The sequence below is a fragment of the Mobula birostris genome, chromosome 10, assembly GCF_030028105.1.
Source record: "Mobula birostris isolate sMobBir1 chromosome 10, sMobBir1.hap1, whole genome shotgun sequence".
NCBI lineage: Eukaryota > Metazoa > Chordata > Chondrichthyes > Myliobatiformes > Myliobatidae > Mobula > Mobula birostris.
The window spans coordinates 42599012-42611202 of record NC_092379.1 but is presented as its reverse complement, the minus strand read 5'-3'; positions in this window follow the sequence as shown (position 1 = coordinate 42611202).

Here is a 12191-nt window from a genome sequence, read left to right as displayed (position 1 = left end):
AGGGAGCGAGAACACAGTATTATAGGCAATGCTACAGGGGCAGCTCTTAACAAAAGCTGTATCCTAGGAGTCCCACAGTAACAGAACGAAACAGCTCTGCGTGGGTTAATCCCGTCTCAATCATTAGAATAGCACTGAAAGAGGGCCGGACGTACGTAACCTTAAGCTGCTCCCAGCCTTGCAATGAGGATAATATTTTTGTGCAGCTGACTGTTTCAGAGGTCAGTTAAGAGTCCATCACACTCTTGAGACAGAAGTCATGCACAGGCCAGACACAGTAAGGCTGGCAGATTTCCTTCTCTGAAGGACATCAGTGATCCAAGAGAGTTTCTCTGACGATTCAATGGTTTCATGCTCACCATTACTGAAGCTACATTTTCTTTTGTCCCCAAATTCCGGATGAAAATGGGTAAAATTGGTTTATTATTGTCACATGTGCGGAAGTACAGTGAGAAACATGTTTAGCCACTGGTACAGATCATTACATTACAGCAGCACATTGAAGTCGTATAAAAGAGTGCAGAATAAAGTGTAACAGCTACAGAGAAAGTGCAGTCCAAGTAAACAGTAACGTGTAAGGACCATGATGAAGTAGACTGGGAGATCACAGGTCCGTCTTAGGGGACTGTTTATTTGATTAACTGAATCTAACTATTTAATCAGTTGATTAACTGAATTTCAATTGTCACTGCCACAATTTAACCACTCCTGCTGTTACTATGCTACCTCCCGTCAGCCAACTCCATACAAAAGGGTATCGCAGTTATAACACTGCATGACCACAGCTGCTTCCCAGACACCCTTCCTGCCCTCCCCTAGTATTGATCACACCACCACATGCTTCCTGTCCTGCAGCAGGTCTCATTCCTCTATCACCACCTTAGGATTGACCAATGCTGCCTTCCTACAGCCTCAGCCCACCTCTTCTCTCAGCATATCCCCTCCAGGAGGATCTACATCAACAAACCTTTGCCCTGCTTTGGTGGTGGAGATTTCACTCAACCTGATTCTGCCTCTGGGACATCCTCCCAAAAGCTGCTGCTCCTTCTCTTTCGAAAAATAATTCTCAAATCTCCATTTATTTCTGTCCCAGTGGCCCTTTCTCCCCCAACACTGATTTATGAAGCGATGAGAGACAGTTCAATATACTAAAGGTGCTGTAAGACTGGGCGTTGTTGATGCTTTCTGTCATCCTAACAGCGAGCTGGTGAGGCTGTATGTACTGAGGGCAAGGCTGGAATTGAGGGCAACATGAATGGGGATTGGTTATCAGTGCTGTGGGATACTGCAGGGATCAGTGCTTCACTCTTGCCCCTCATCATCCAGCAACAAATTAGCTCAGGGCACCAAATGTCATCATTCCAAGTTTGCTAACAATAGTGTCACAGGGTGAAACTGCACAGAAATAGGCCCTTTGGTCCAGCTTGTCCGTGCCAGTTGTGTTGTCCAGCTAGCTAGTTTCATCTGCCCATTTTTGACCCTTGGCCCTATAGGGGGAAGGGGGAGGGGGGAGGGGGAGGAGGAAGAGTGTGAGAAAGAAGGGAGAGATGGAGATAGATGAGGCAGGGATTAAATGAGAGGTAAGCAGAGAAAGAGGCAAACAGACAGAGAGCAAGAGAGAGAGAGACTGGGGAGCGAAATATGTAAAGAGGGAGAGGGAGACAGGGGCAAGGAGACAGAGAGGTGAAGGGGAAGAGCAGGGAGGTGACAACGGGGAGACAGAGAGACAGCAACAGTGAGAAAGGCAGTGGAGAGAGCGCAGCACATTCTAGAATTATAAATATTCCTCTTTGTGAGCTGTTTCCTTCTGACAGAAATTATGACGTGGATGGCAGTACTGTAGAAAGATCTAAGAATTGTCTGTAACAGTCCACGGGTTGTGGAAGTTCTGACTCACACACCATCTGAGCCAAAGGATAACATTTCTTGGCTTGGAGGTTAAAGCACTTGTCAGGTCAGGACTGAAGAGGATGATCTGATGTACTTTGATATTTTGGCATCGTAATACAGTTAAAAGCTTTAAACCTCCTATGGAGAGCAAACTGCTGGCATTATACAAAGCAACTAACAACAGGTGCACTATCCTCACTGCCAGTATGACATCCTGTATAAGAATCTAGAAAGCAAATAGATAAAGCCTTCTTCCTTGCTTTGAGAATAAGGCATGTAACGGGTTCCCCTCAGCTCCACTGGATAGGGTCAATTCAATTCAAACAAAACTGTTTCACTTGGCTGGAACCAGGAACTGCAGACTCAGAGCGAGGAGGATGGCCATTCAGACGAGAAGATTTTTTTCCATGTAGCGGGAGCCAGGGTACTTCCTGGCTTAAAGTCAAAAAAGGCCTGGAGAGCTGTCGTCAGAATGGGAATCCAAAGCCACTGTCGCACTGAAGGTTCAATCCTCAAACAGGGAGTACTGAGTCACAGTACAGAAACAGGCCCTTTAACCCACCATGTTGTATCACGTACATTAATCCCATTTACCCACATTACATCCATAGCCTGTGTCACGACAAATCTTGTTGACTTGTTGAGATGCTTCTTAAATGTTGTGAGAGTCTCTGCCTTCAGCACCCTCTCAGATAGATTCCCGTCACCCCCCTCTGCCCCTCCCAGAGAAAAAATTCCTCCCTCATATCCCCTCTAAATCTCTCATCTTAATGGTGATGCCATAGCATCTGTCATGCCAATAACACAACAGTGGTGGGACTCATCAACAACGATGAGATGGCCTGCAAAAAGCAGGCGGAAGAACTCGAGACCCAGTGCCATGTAAATAACCATGTAAATCGACGTCACTAAGACAAAGGAGATGGTGATCATCTCCACGGGAACTCACACCACTCACACCCCTCTTTACATCAGCAGCACAGCACTGGAAACTGTCAGCAGTTTCACACTCCTGGGAGTGCACATCTCATGGTCCCAGAACACATACCGCACAATGAGGAAAGCTCTCCAACACCTCGACTTTCTGAGGAGGCTGAAGAGAGCAGGATTATGTACATCTGCTGTATCCTCATGTCATTCTACAGGTACGCAGTGGGGATAATCCTAACACACTGTGTCACTGCTCGGTACAGACACTGCTCTGCGTCAGACAGGAAGTCTCTACAACAGGCAGTCAAAGCTGCCCAACACATCACCGGTACTAGCCTACCCACCATCAAGGACACACAGTATATACAGAAAGGTGCCAGGAGAGGGCCAGTGATATCGTGAAGGATCCCACCCACCCTGCTCATGGACGGTTTGTCCCACTCTCATCAAGGGGGCTGTGTAGTATCCTCACCAGGATCACCAGACTCAAACACAGTTACTTTCCCCAAGCAGTAAGGCTGATCAACATGTCCACCCACTAACCCACCCCTCCACACTCCCAACCACCATTTCTTTATCATTTCCTATCAAGTCACCTTGTGTACAGACACTCCTGTGCCTAGCATCACTTTATAGACATACAATCAATCTATGGATATAAACTATTTATATTTATTGTATTTTGTTATTATTGTGTGCTTTATCCTATTGTGTTTTATTGTGCTACATCGGATCTGGAGTAACAATTATTTTGTTCTTTACACTTGTGTACTAGAAATGACATTAAACAATTTTCAATCTTGAATCTTAAACCTGCACTCTCTTGTTTTAGACACCCCCACCAAGGCAAAAAGATTTGTATTAGCTCCAGCTCTATCAGGTCATCCCTCAGCCTCTTCCACTCCAGGGAAAACAAACCCAGCCTTCCCAATCTCTCCTCATAGCTCTAATGCTCCAACTCAGGGAATATGCCCGCAATTTCCTCTGCACTCTCTCCAGTGCAATAACATCCTTCCAGGAATGTACAGGCTACACCACCTCTGATTTGTAAAGTTGTCAAAGCTCTTGTACTCTATGCGATGACTGATGAAGGCAGGCATCCCATGTGCCTTCTCCACCACCTTATAACCACTGAGCCCTCAAACCCCAGATTGTCACCGTCTCGCTATATAATGGCTTGGTACGGCAACTGCTCTGCCCACGACCGCACCAAACTGCAGAGAGTTGTGGACACATCTCAGGACGACACTCTCCTCTGTGGACATTGACTACATTTCTCACTGCCTCAGTAAAGCAGCCAGCACTATCAAAGAGCCCACCTACCCAGGACATTGGCTCTTCCCCCCCTCTCCCATCAGGCAGAAGATACAAGAGATGTCCCAAAAGGTTCAAAGACAGCTTCTATTCCACTCTTAAAAGACTCTTAAACAGACGATAAGGTGGACTCTTGGCCTCACAATCTACCACATTATGATTTTGTACTTCATTGTTTACCTGCACTGCATTTTTTTGGCAGCTTTATTCTGCATTGCTATAGTTTCTGGTTCAGTGCAATGTGTAATGATCTGATCTGTATGGACACCGTGCAAGATAAGTTTTTTACTGTATCTCGGCATATGTGACAAAAATAAAGCAATTCCAGTACCAGTACCGTCAGAAGCAGTCCCAATCATTGCTCACAATTACAACAGTGCGTGGTGTCAAATCCCAAGGTGGCACCTGAACCAAGTTACACATCGAGACAGCATGTTCAGACGAGTGTTGAAGGGGATCTGTGGAACCTGCTTGCCATCTGACCTGCTTCCTGATAACCTCTTACTAGGCAAGTACTTACTGTGAAAAGGCTGAGGCGTCACTTCAAGTGCTTGCCGACAGAACCGGGTCCCGGAGACTTGAGAGATGTCGGCTGCCAGTTCCCGGTGACTTATGTTTGAAGTGGAAGGAAGGGATGAGGAATACTCACCCATGTTGCTTGTGAAAGATGGTGTGGCAGGAAACAGAGGAAAAGATGAACACAGAATCAGCTTTACAATCAGAAAGATTAAGCACTCTTTCTCCAAGAAACATTGGAACTGAAGATAGTTAAACACACATACCAATGGATCATAGCATGACATTGTATGCACCATGACTACAGGTGCTGAGCACTCCCTCTTTGTTTGCTCATTGAGCCCACAGAAAACTAATAAAGAAATCATAATCTTTGTCCCATGTTCTTAATTTCTGGTGGTTAAGAAGGAGTATGGTGTTTTGGCAGTTTTTAGTCGGGGGATTACCGTGAGGTAATGTTGCAGCTCTATAAAACTCTGGCTAGACCACTCTTGGAGTATTGTGTTCAGTTCTAGTTGAGTCGTTGTGGGAGGGATGTGGAAGCTTTAGAGAGGGTGCAGAGGAGGTTTACAATAGTGGTGCGGTAGCAAAGTGGTGAGCACAATTGCTTTACAGTGCCAACGGTCCCGGTTCAATTCCCACCACTCCTTGTAAAGAGTTTGTATGTTCTCCTCGTGGCTACATGGTTTCCCTCCCATACAAGACATACAGGTTAGGATCAGTAAGTTGTGGGCAGCCAGAAGCATTGAGGTACTTGCGGGCTGCCCCCAGCATTTCCACAAACTGTTAGTCTTTAATGCAGATGATGCACTTCATTGAACACACATCAAAGTTGCTGGTGAACGCAGCAGGCCAGGCAGCATCTCTGGGGAGAGGTACAGTCGACGTTTTGGGCCGAGACCCTTCGTCAGGACAAACTGAAAGAAGAGCTAGTAAGAGATTTGGAAAGGGGAGGGAGAGATCTGAAATGATAGGAGAAGACAGGAGGGGGAGGGATGGAGCCAAGAGCTGGACAGGTGATTGGCAAAAACGATATGAGAGGATCATGGGACAGGAGGCCCAGGGAGAAAGAAAAGGGGGAGGGGGAGAAACCCAGAGGATGGGCAAGGAGTATAGTGAGAGGGACAGAGGGAGAAAAAGGAGAGAGAGAGAAAGAATGTGTGTGTGTGTGTGTGTGTGTGTGTGTGTATAAATAAATAACGGATGGGGTACAAGGGGGAGGTGGGGCATTAGCAGAAGTTTGAGAAGTCAGTGTCCATGCCATCAGGTTGGAGGCTACCCAGATGGAATATAAGGTGTTGTTCCTCCACTCCAACCTGAGTGTGGCCTCATCTTTACAGTAGTGGAGGCCGTGGATAGACATATCAGAATGGGAATGGGATGTGGAATTAAAATGTGTGGCCACTGGGAGATCCTGCTTTCTCTGGCAGACAGAGCATAGGTGTTTAGCAAAACGATCTCCCAGTCTGCGTCGGGTCTCGCCAATATATAGAAGATCCTCTCTCTAGAGGTGCTGCCTGACCTGCTGCGTTCACCAATAACTTTTCTGTGTGTTGCTTGAAATTCCAGCATCTGCAGATTTCTTCGTGGATGCACTTCATGGTATGTTTTGATAATCAGGTGACAAATAAAACTAATCTTTAAAAGTGAGTGGAAAGCACTGGTAGAGGCAGTTATGTTAGGGACATTTAAGAGACTCTTAGATAGGCACATGGACGCAAGAAAAATGGAGGGCTAGGAGGAAGCGAAGGGTCAGATTGCTCTTGGAGTAGGTTAAAAGGTCAGCACAACATTGTGGGCCAGAGGACCTGTACTATGCTGCATTGTTCCATGTTAATGTACTGTGAGAAGCCAGGGGCTTGTAGCCATGTATACCCATTTGATTTGTTCTGGAGCAACTGAGCAAGTTCTCAATCCAAAGTATTGAGCGCCGCTTGTCCTGCACATTTGCTGCCTGACCGCTGAGTTCCTCCAGTGATTTGTTGGCTCCACATTACCGCATCTGAAGTCCTTTTTGTCTCCAGATCTAGTTAAACCTCATACATGGGGTGTGGCATCAAGGGGGCTGACACTACTCCGGCTGCCCACACGCCATCACAGAGCACACAAGCAGACTCTGGAGATGGGCAAAGCCAGCTGCTACTAGGTGTGACCAGAGATCGAAGAGGAGAATCCACAATTGTGTATGTGGGGATCACTGATACCAGTGGGATGGGACACTGAGGAAGAACAATTCATTCACTTGCTGGATTCTCCACGACTTCTCATCAACTTTTTAAAAATATTATTTGCCCACAGGATGTGCGGTAGGCATTTATTGCCCATCCTTAGCTACTCCTGAGCAGTGGCTTGCTGGGCCAATTCAGAGAGCAATTGACAGCTAACATACTACTGAGATTACAAGTGTTTACAGACCTTGCTGAACCAGGTGAACTTGGACATCAATCCAGTGCTTTACAGACACAAATAATGACACTAATTTTTAATATTTGAAATTGCTTTAATGATTCAGATTTAAATTTCCCAGCTGCGATGGTGAGATATGAACTCGTTTTGATGGATTTAAGAGCGCAGTTCTCTAGGAGCAAGTCTAGCAACTTAGCCACTGTGCTACTATATATACTAATGACACCCATTAACAATCAACTGGTTGCAGCCGCCCACAGAGACCTCTCCAAGGTCAGGATATCTGTGGGATGACCCACTTGGTATTGGAAGTTAAGAATGAGTTACCCCTCTGTGGAAAACCCTGTCCAGTGTTTGTCCACACTCTTTGAATGTCCATTTGGCCTGGTAGACTTCTGTCTGAGGGAAACAACTCTTCCCACTAAGATGATGGTAATGCTGCACAACACCTCAGTGCTGAGTTCCTCCAGCACTTTGTGTGTGTTGCTTGGATTTCCAGCATTGCAGACATGTGGTTGGATTATAGCAGCTCAAGAGATGAGCTGGTGACTTGATACCACTGACACTCTCAGTGCAGTACCGAGGGAATGCTGTACGGTCAGAGGTACCATCATTTGCCTGAGATGTTAAACCAAGACCCTTTGTAAACGGATTTAAGATATCTTACAGCATCACTGATTTGGAGAAGGGAAGTTTCTCACAGTGTCCTGGGGCAGATATTTACCCCTCAAACAAGCGGCTGGTATAGCAGTTCGCATAACGCCATTACAGTGCCAGCAACCTGGGTTCAATTGCCACCGCTGTCTATACGGAGTTATAGTTTGTTCACTCTGTGACTGTGCGGGTTTCCTCCGGGTGCTCTGGTTTCCTCGCACTTTGCAAAGACATCTGGGTTAGTAGGTTCATTGGTCACGTGCACACAAGGGATTTTGCAGATGCTGGAAATCCAGAGGGACGCACACAGAATGCTGGAGGAACTCAGCAGGTCAGGCAGCATCTATGCAGAGGAATAAACAGTCCATGTTTCAGGCACAGAGCCTTCTTCAGGGCTGGAGAGGAACGGGGAAGACGCCAGAATAAAAAGTGGGTGGGGGGAGGATAGCTGGAAGGTGATAGGTGAAGCCAGGTGGGTGGGAAAGGTAAATGGCTGGAGAAGGTGGAATTTAATAAGAGAGGAGAGTGGGCCATGGGAGAGAGGGAGGAAGGAGGGGCACCGGGGTAGGGGAGGTGACAGGCAGGTGAGGAGATGAGGCAAGAGGCCAGAATGAGGAATCGAAGCAGAGAGAAGGGAACTGGAAAATAAAATCTGTCATGGCATCGGCTTGAGAACACCTAGACAGAATATGTTGCTCCTCCACCATGAGAGTGGCCTCATTGTGGCAAAAGAGGAGGCCATTATCTGGTATGCCCGAATGGGAATGGGAATGGGTATTTCCTTTAGAAATTAACTTTAGCTCTCTATTTTTCTAAGCTCCATATACCTGCCTAAGAGTCTCTTAAAAGACCCTATCACATATGCCTCCACCACTGTTGCTGGCAGCCCATTCCACGCACTCTGCGTAAAAAACATACCCTTGACTTATCTCTGTGTGGTGCGTGGCCAAGTGGTTAGGGCGTTGGACTAGCGATCTGAAGGTCATGGGTTTGAGCCTCGGCCGAGGCAGCGTGTGTGTCCTTGAGCAAGGCACTTAACCACACAATGCTCCAGTCTACCCAGCTGAGAATGGGTATCGGCAAAAAAATGCTGGGGGTTAACCTCGCAATAGACTGGCGTCCTATCCGGGGCGGGGGAGTCTCGTACTCTCAGTCGCTCTCTGCCACAAGGCTTGTAACAGACGTTAATCTATCTCCTTCCATATAACCATATAACAATTACAGCACGGAAACAGGCCATCTCGGCCCTTCTAGTCCGTGCCAAACTCATACTCTCACCTAGTCCCAGCAACCTGCATTTAGCCCATAACCCTCCATTCCTTTCCTGTCCATGTATCTATCCAATTTAACTTTAAACAACAACATCGAACCTGCCTCAACCACTTCTGCTGGAAGCTCGTTCCACACAGCTACCACTCCCTGAGTAAAGAAGTTCCCCCTCATGTTACCTTTAAACTTTTGCCCTTTAACTCTCAACTCATGTCCTCTTGTTTGAATCTCCCCCGCTCTCAATGGAAAAAGCCTATCCACGTCAACTCTATCAATTCCCCTTATAATTTTAAACACTTCTATCAAGTCCCCCCTCAACCTTCTACACTCCAAAGAATAAAGACGTAACTTGTTCAACCTTTCTCTGTAACTTAGGAGATGAAACCTCCTCTGTACTCTCTCAATTTTATTGACATCTTTCCTATAATTCGGTGACCAGAACTGTACACAATACTCCAAATTTGGCTTTACCAATGCCTTATACAATTTCAACATTACCTCCCAACTCTTATACTCAATGCTCTGATTAATAAAGGCCAGCATACCAAAAGCTTTCTTCACCACCCTATCCACATGAGATTCCATCTTCAGGGAACAATGCACCATTATTCCTAGATCCCACTGTTCTACAGCATTCTTCAATGCCCCACCATTTACCATGTCTGTCCTATTTTGATTAGTCCTACCAAAATGTAGCACCTCATATTTTTCAGCATTAAACTCCATCTGCCATCTTTCAGCCCACTCTTCTAACTGGCCTAAATCTCTCTGCAGGCTTTGAAAACCACAACGCCACCTATCTTAGTATCATCTGCATACTTACTAATCCAATTTACCACCCCATCATCCAGATCATTAATATATATGACAAACGACACTGGACCCAGTACAGATCCCTGAGAAACACCGTTACACGCCGTCCTCCAATCTGACACACAGTTATCCACCACTACTCTCTGGCGTCTCCCATCTAGCCACTGCAGAATCCATTTGACTACTTTGATATTAATGCCGAACCATTGAACCTTCCTAACTAACCTTCCGTGTGGAACCTTGTCAAAGGCTTTACTGAAGTCCGTATAGACAACATCCACCGCTTTACCCTCGTCAACTTTCTTAGTAACCTCTTCAAAAAATTTCAATAAGATTTGTCAAACATGACCTTCCATGCACAAATCCATGTTGACTGTTCCTAATCAGACCCTGTCTATCCAGATAATTATATATACCATCTCTGAGAATACTTTCCATCAATTTACCCACCACTGACATCAAACTCCCAGGCTGATAATTGCCAGGTTTACTCTTAGAACCCTTTTTAAACAATGGAACTACATGAGCCAATCCTCCAGCACCATTCCAAGCACCTTAAAACTCTGCCCTCTCATATTAGCCATTTCAGCCCTGGGAAAAAGCCTCTGACTAGCCACAAGATCAATGCCTCTCATCATCTTATACACCTCTATCAGGTCACCTCTCATTCTCCGCCGCTCCAAGGAGAAAAGACTGAGTTCACTTGGCATGATCCCCAATCCAGGCAACATCCTTGTAAATCTCCTCTGCACCCTTTCCACAGTGTCCACATCCTTCCAATAGTGAGGCGACCAGAACTGAGCAGAGTACTCCAAGTGGGGTGTGACCAGGGTCCTATATAGCTGCAACATTACCCCTCGGCTCTAAACTCAATCCCACGGTTGATGAAGGTCAATACACTGTATGCTTTCTTAACCACAGAGCCAACCTGCGCAGCAGCTTTGAGCGTCCTATGGACTCGGACCCCAAGATCCCTCTGATCCCCCACACTGCCAAGAGTCTTTTTCTTCATTAATCTTTTTATTGATTTAAAAAAAAGCATAAATACAATCAAGAGGAGAATTCATTCAAATATATGTACCTGTAACAATATACTCCAAGATTAAGTTAGACATTGTCAAAGTCATAGATATTGTTAAACTAGTATAAAATATATAATAAAAAATGAAAATAACAATTCCCTTAGCAGATTATGAAGAGAAAGGAAAAAAACATCGGGTCTTAAATGAAAAGGAAAAAAAAAAACCACTACACTAAAAAAAAACCAAAACAAAAAAAAGGAATGGCAGTCCATTTTGAAGATATGATGAAAAAAGAAAGAAAGAAAGACTTTCAGATCAAATCTAAAACTTTGAAAAAAAAAGACTGAAAGACTGATAAACAATTAAATGAAACTATTGGATAAAAGGTCACCATATTGCTAAGAGTCTTACCATTCATACTATATTCTGTCATCATATTTGACTGACCAAAATGAACCATCTCTCACTTATCTGCGTTGAACTTCATCTATCACTTCTCAGCCCAGTTTTGCATCCTATCAATGTCCCGCTATCCACACCATCCACAACCCCGCCAACCATTGTGTCATCAGCAGATTTACTAACCTATCCCTCCACTTCCTCATCCAGGTCAATTTGTGGCCACTGAGAGGTCCTGTTTTCTTCTGCTGGATGGACTGTAGGTGCTCGTCGAAGTGGTCTCCGAGTCTGGGCCAGGTCTCACAGGTGAAATGTCGCCTCACCTGGAAGGATGGTTTGGGCCCCGAATGGTAGTGAGGGAGGAGATCCAGGGGCAGGTGTGGCACTTCTCCTGGTGGCCACCAATTTTAATTCTATTTCCCATTCCCATTCCAACATGTCGGTCCATGGCCTCCTCTACTGCCGTGATGAGGCCACACTCGGGTTGGAGGAACAACTCCTTATTCCGTCTGGGTAGCCTCCAACCTGATGGCATCAACATCAATTTCTCCTGCTTCCGGTAATGACCCCCCCACTTCACCATTCCCCATTCCCATTTTGCTCCCTCACCTTATCTCATTACCTGCCCATCACCTCCCTCTGGTGCTCTTCCCCCTTCCCTTTCTTCTATGGCCTTCTGTCCTCTCCTGTCAGATTCCGGCTTCTCCAGCACTTTATCTCTTTCACCAATTTCTCAGCTCTTTACCTCACCACTCCCCATCTCCTGGTTTCTCCTCTCACCCACAACCTTGTACGTCTTCCCCCGCCTTCTTACTCTGATCTCATCTTTTTTTTTCTAGTCCTGATGAAGCATCTTGGCCCAAAACAACAACTGACTGGTACAAGCTGACAGGAAGGTGACAGTAACTCAAATCACCTCACGTTACAACAGTGGTGTGCAGAAGAGCATCTCTAAACACACATGTCGAACCTTGAAGT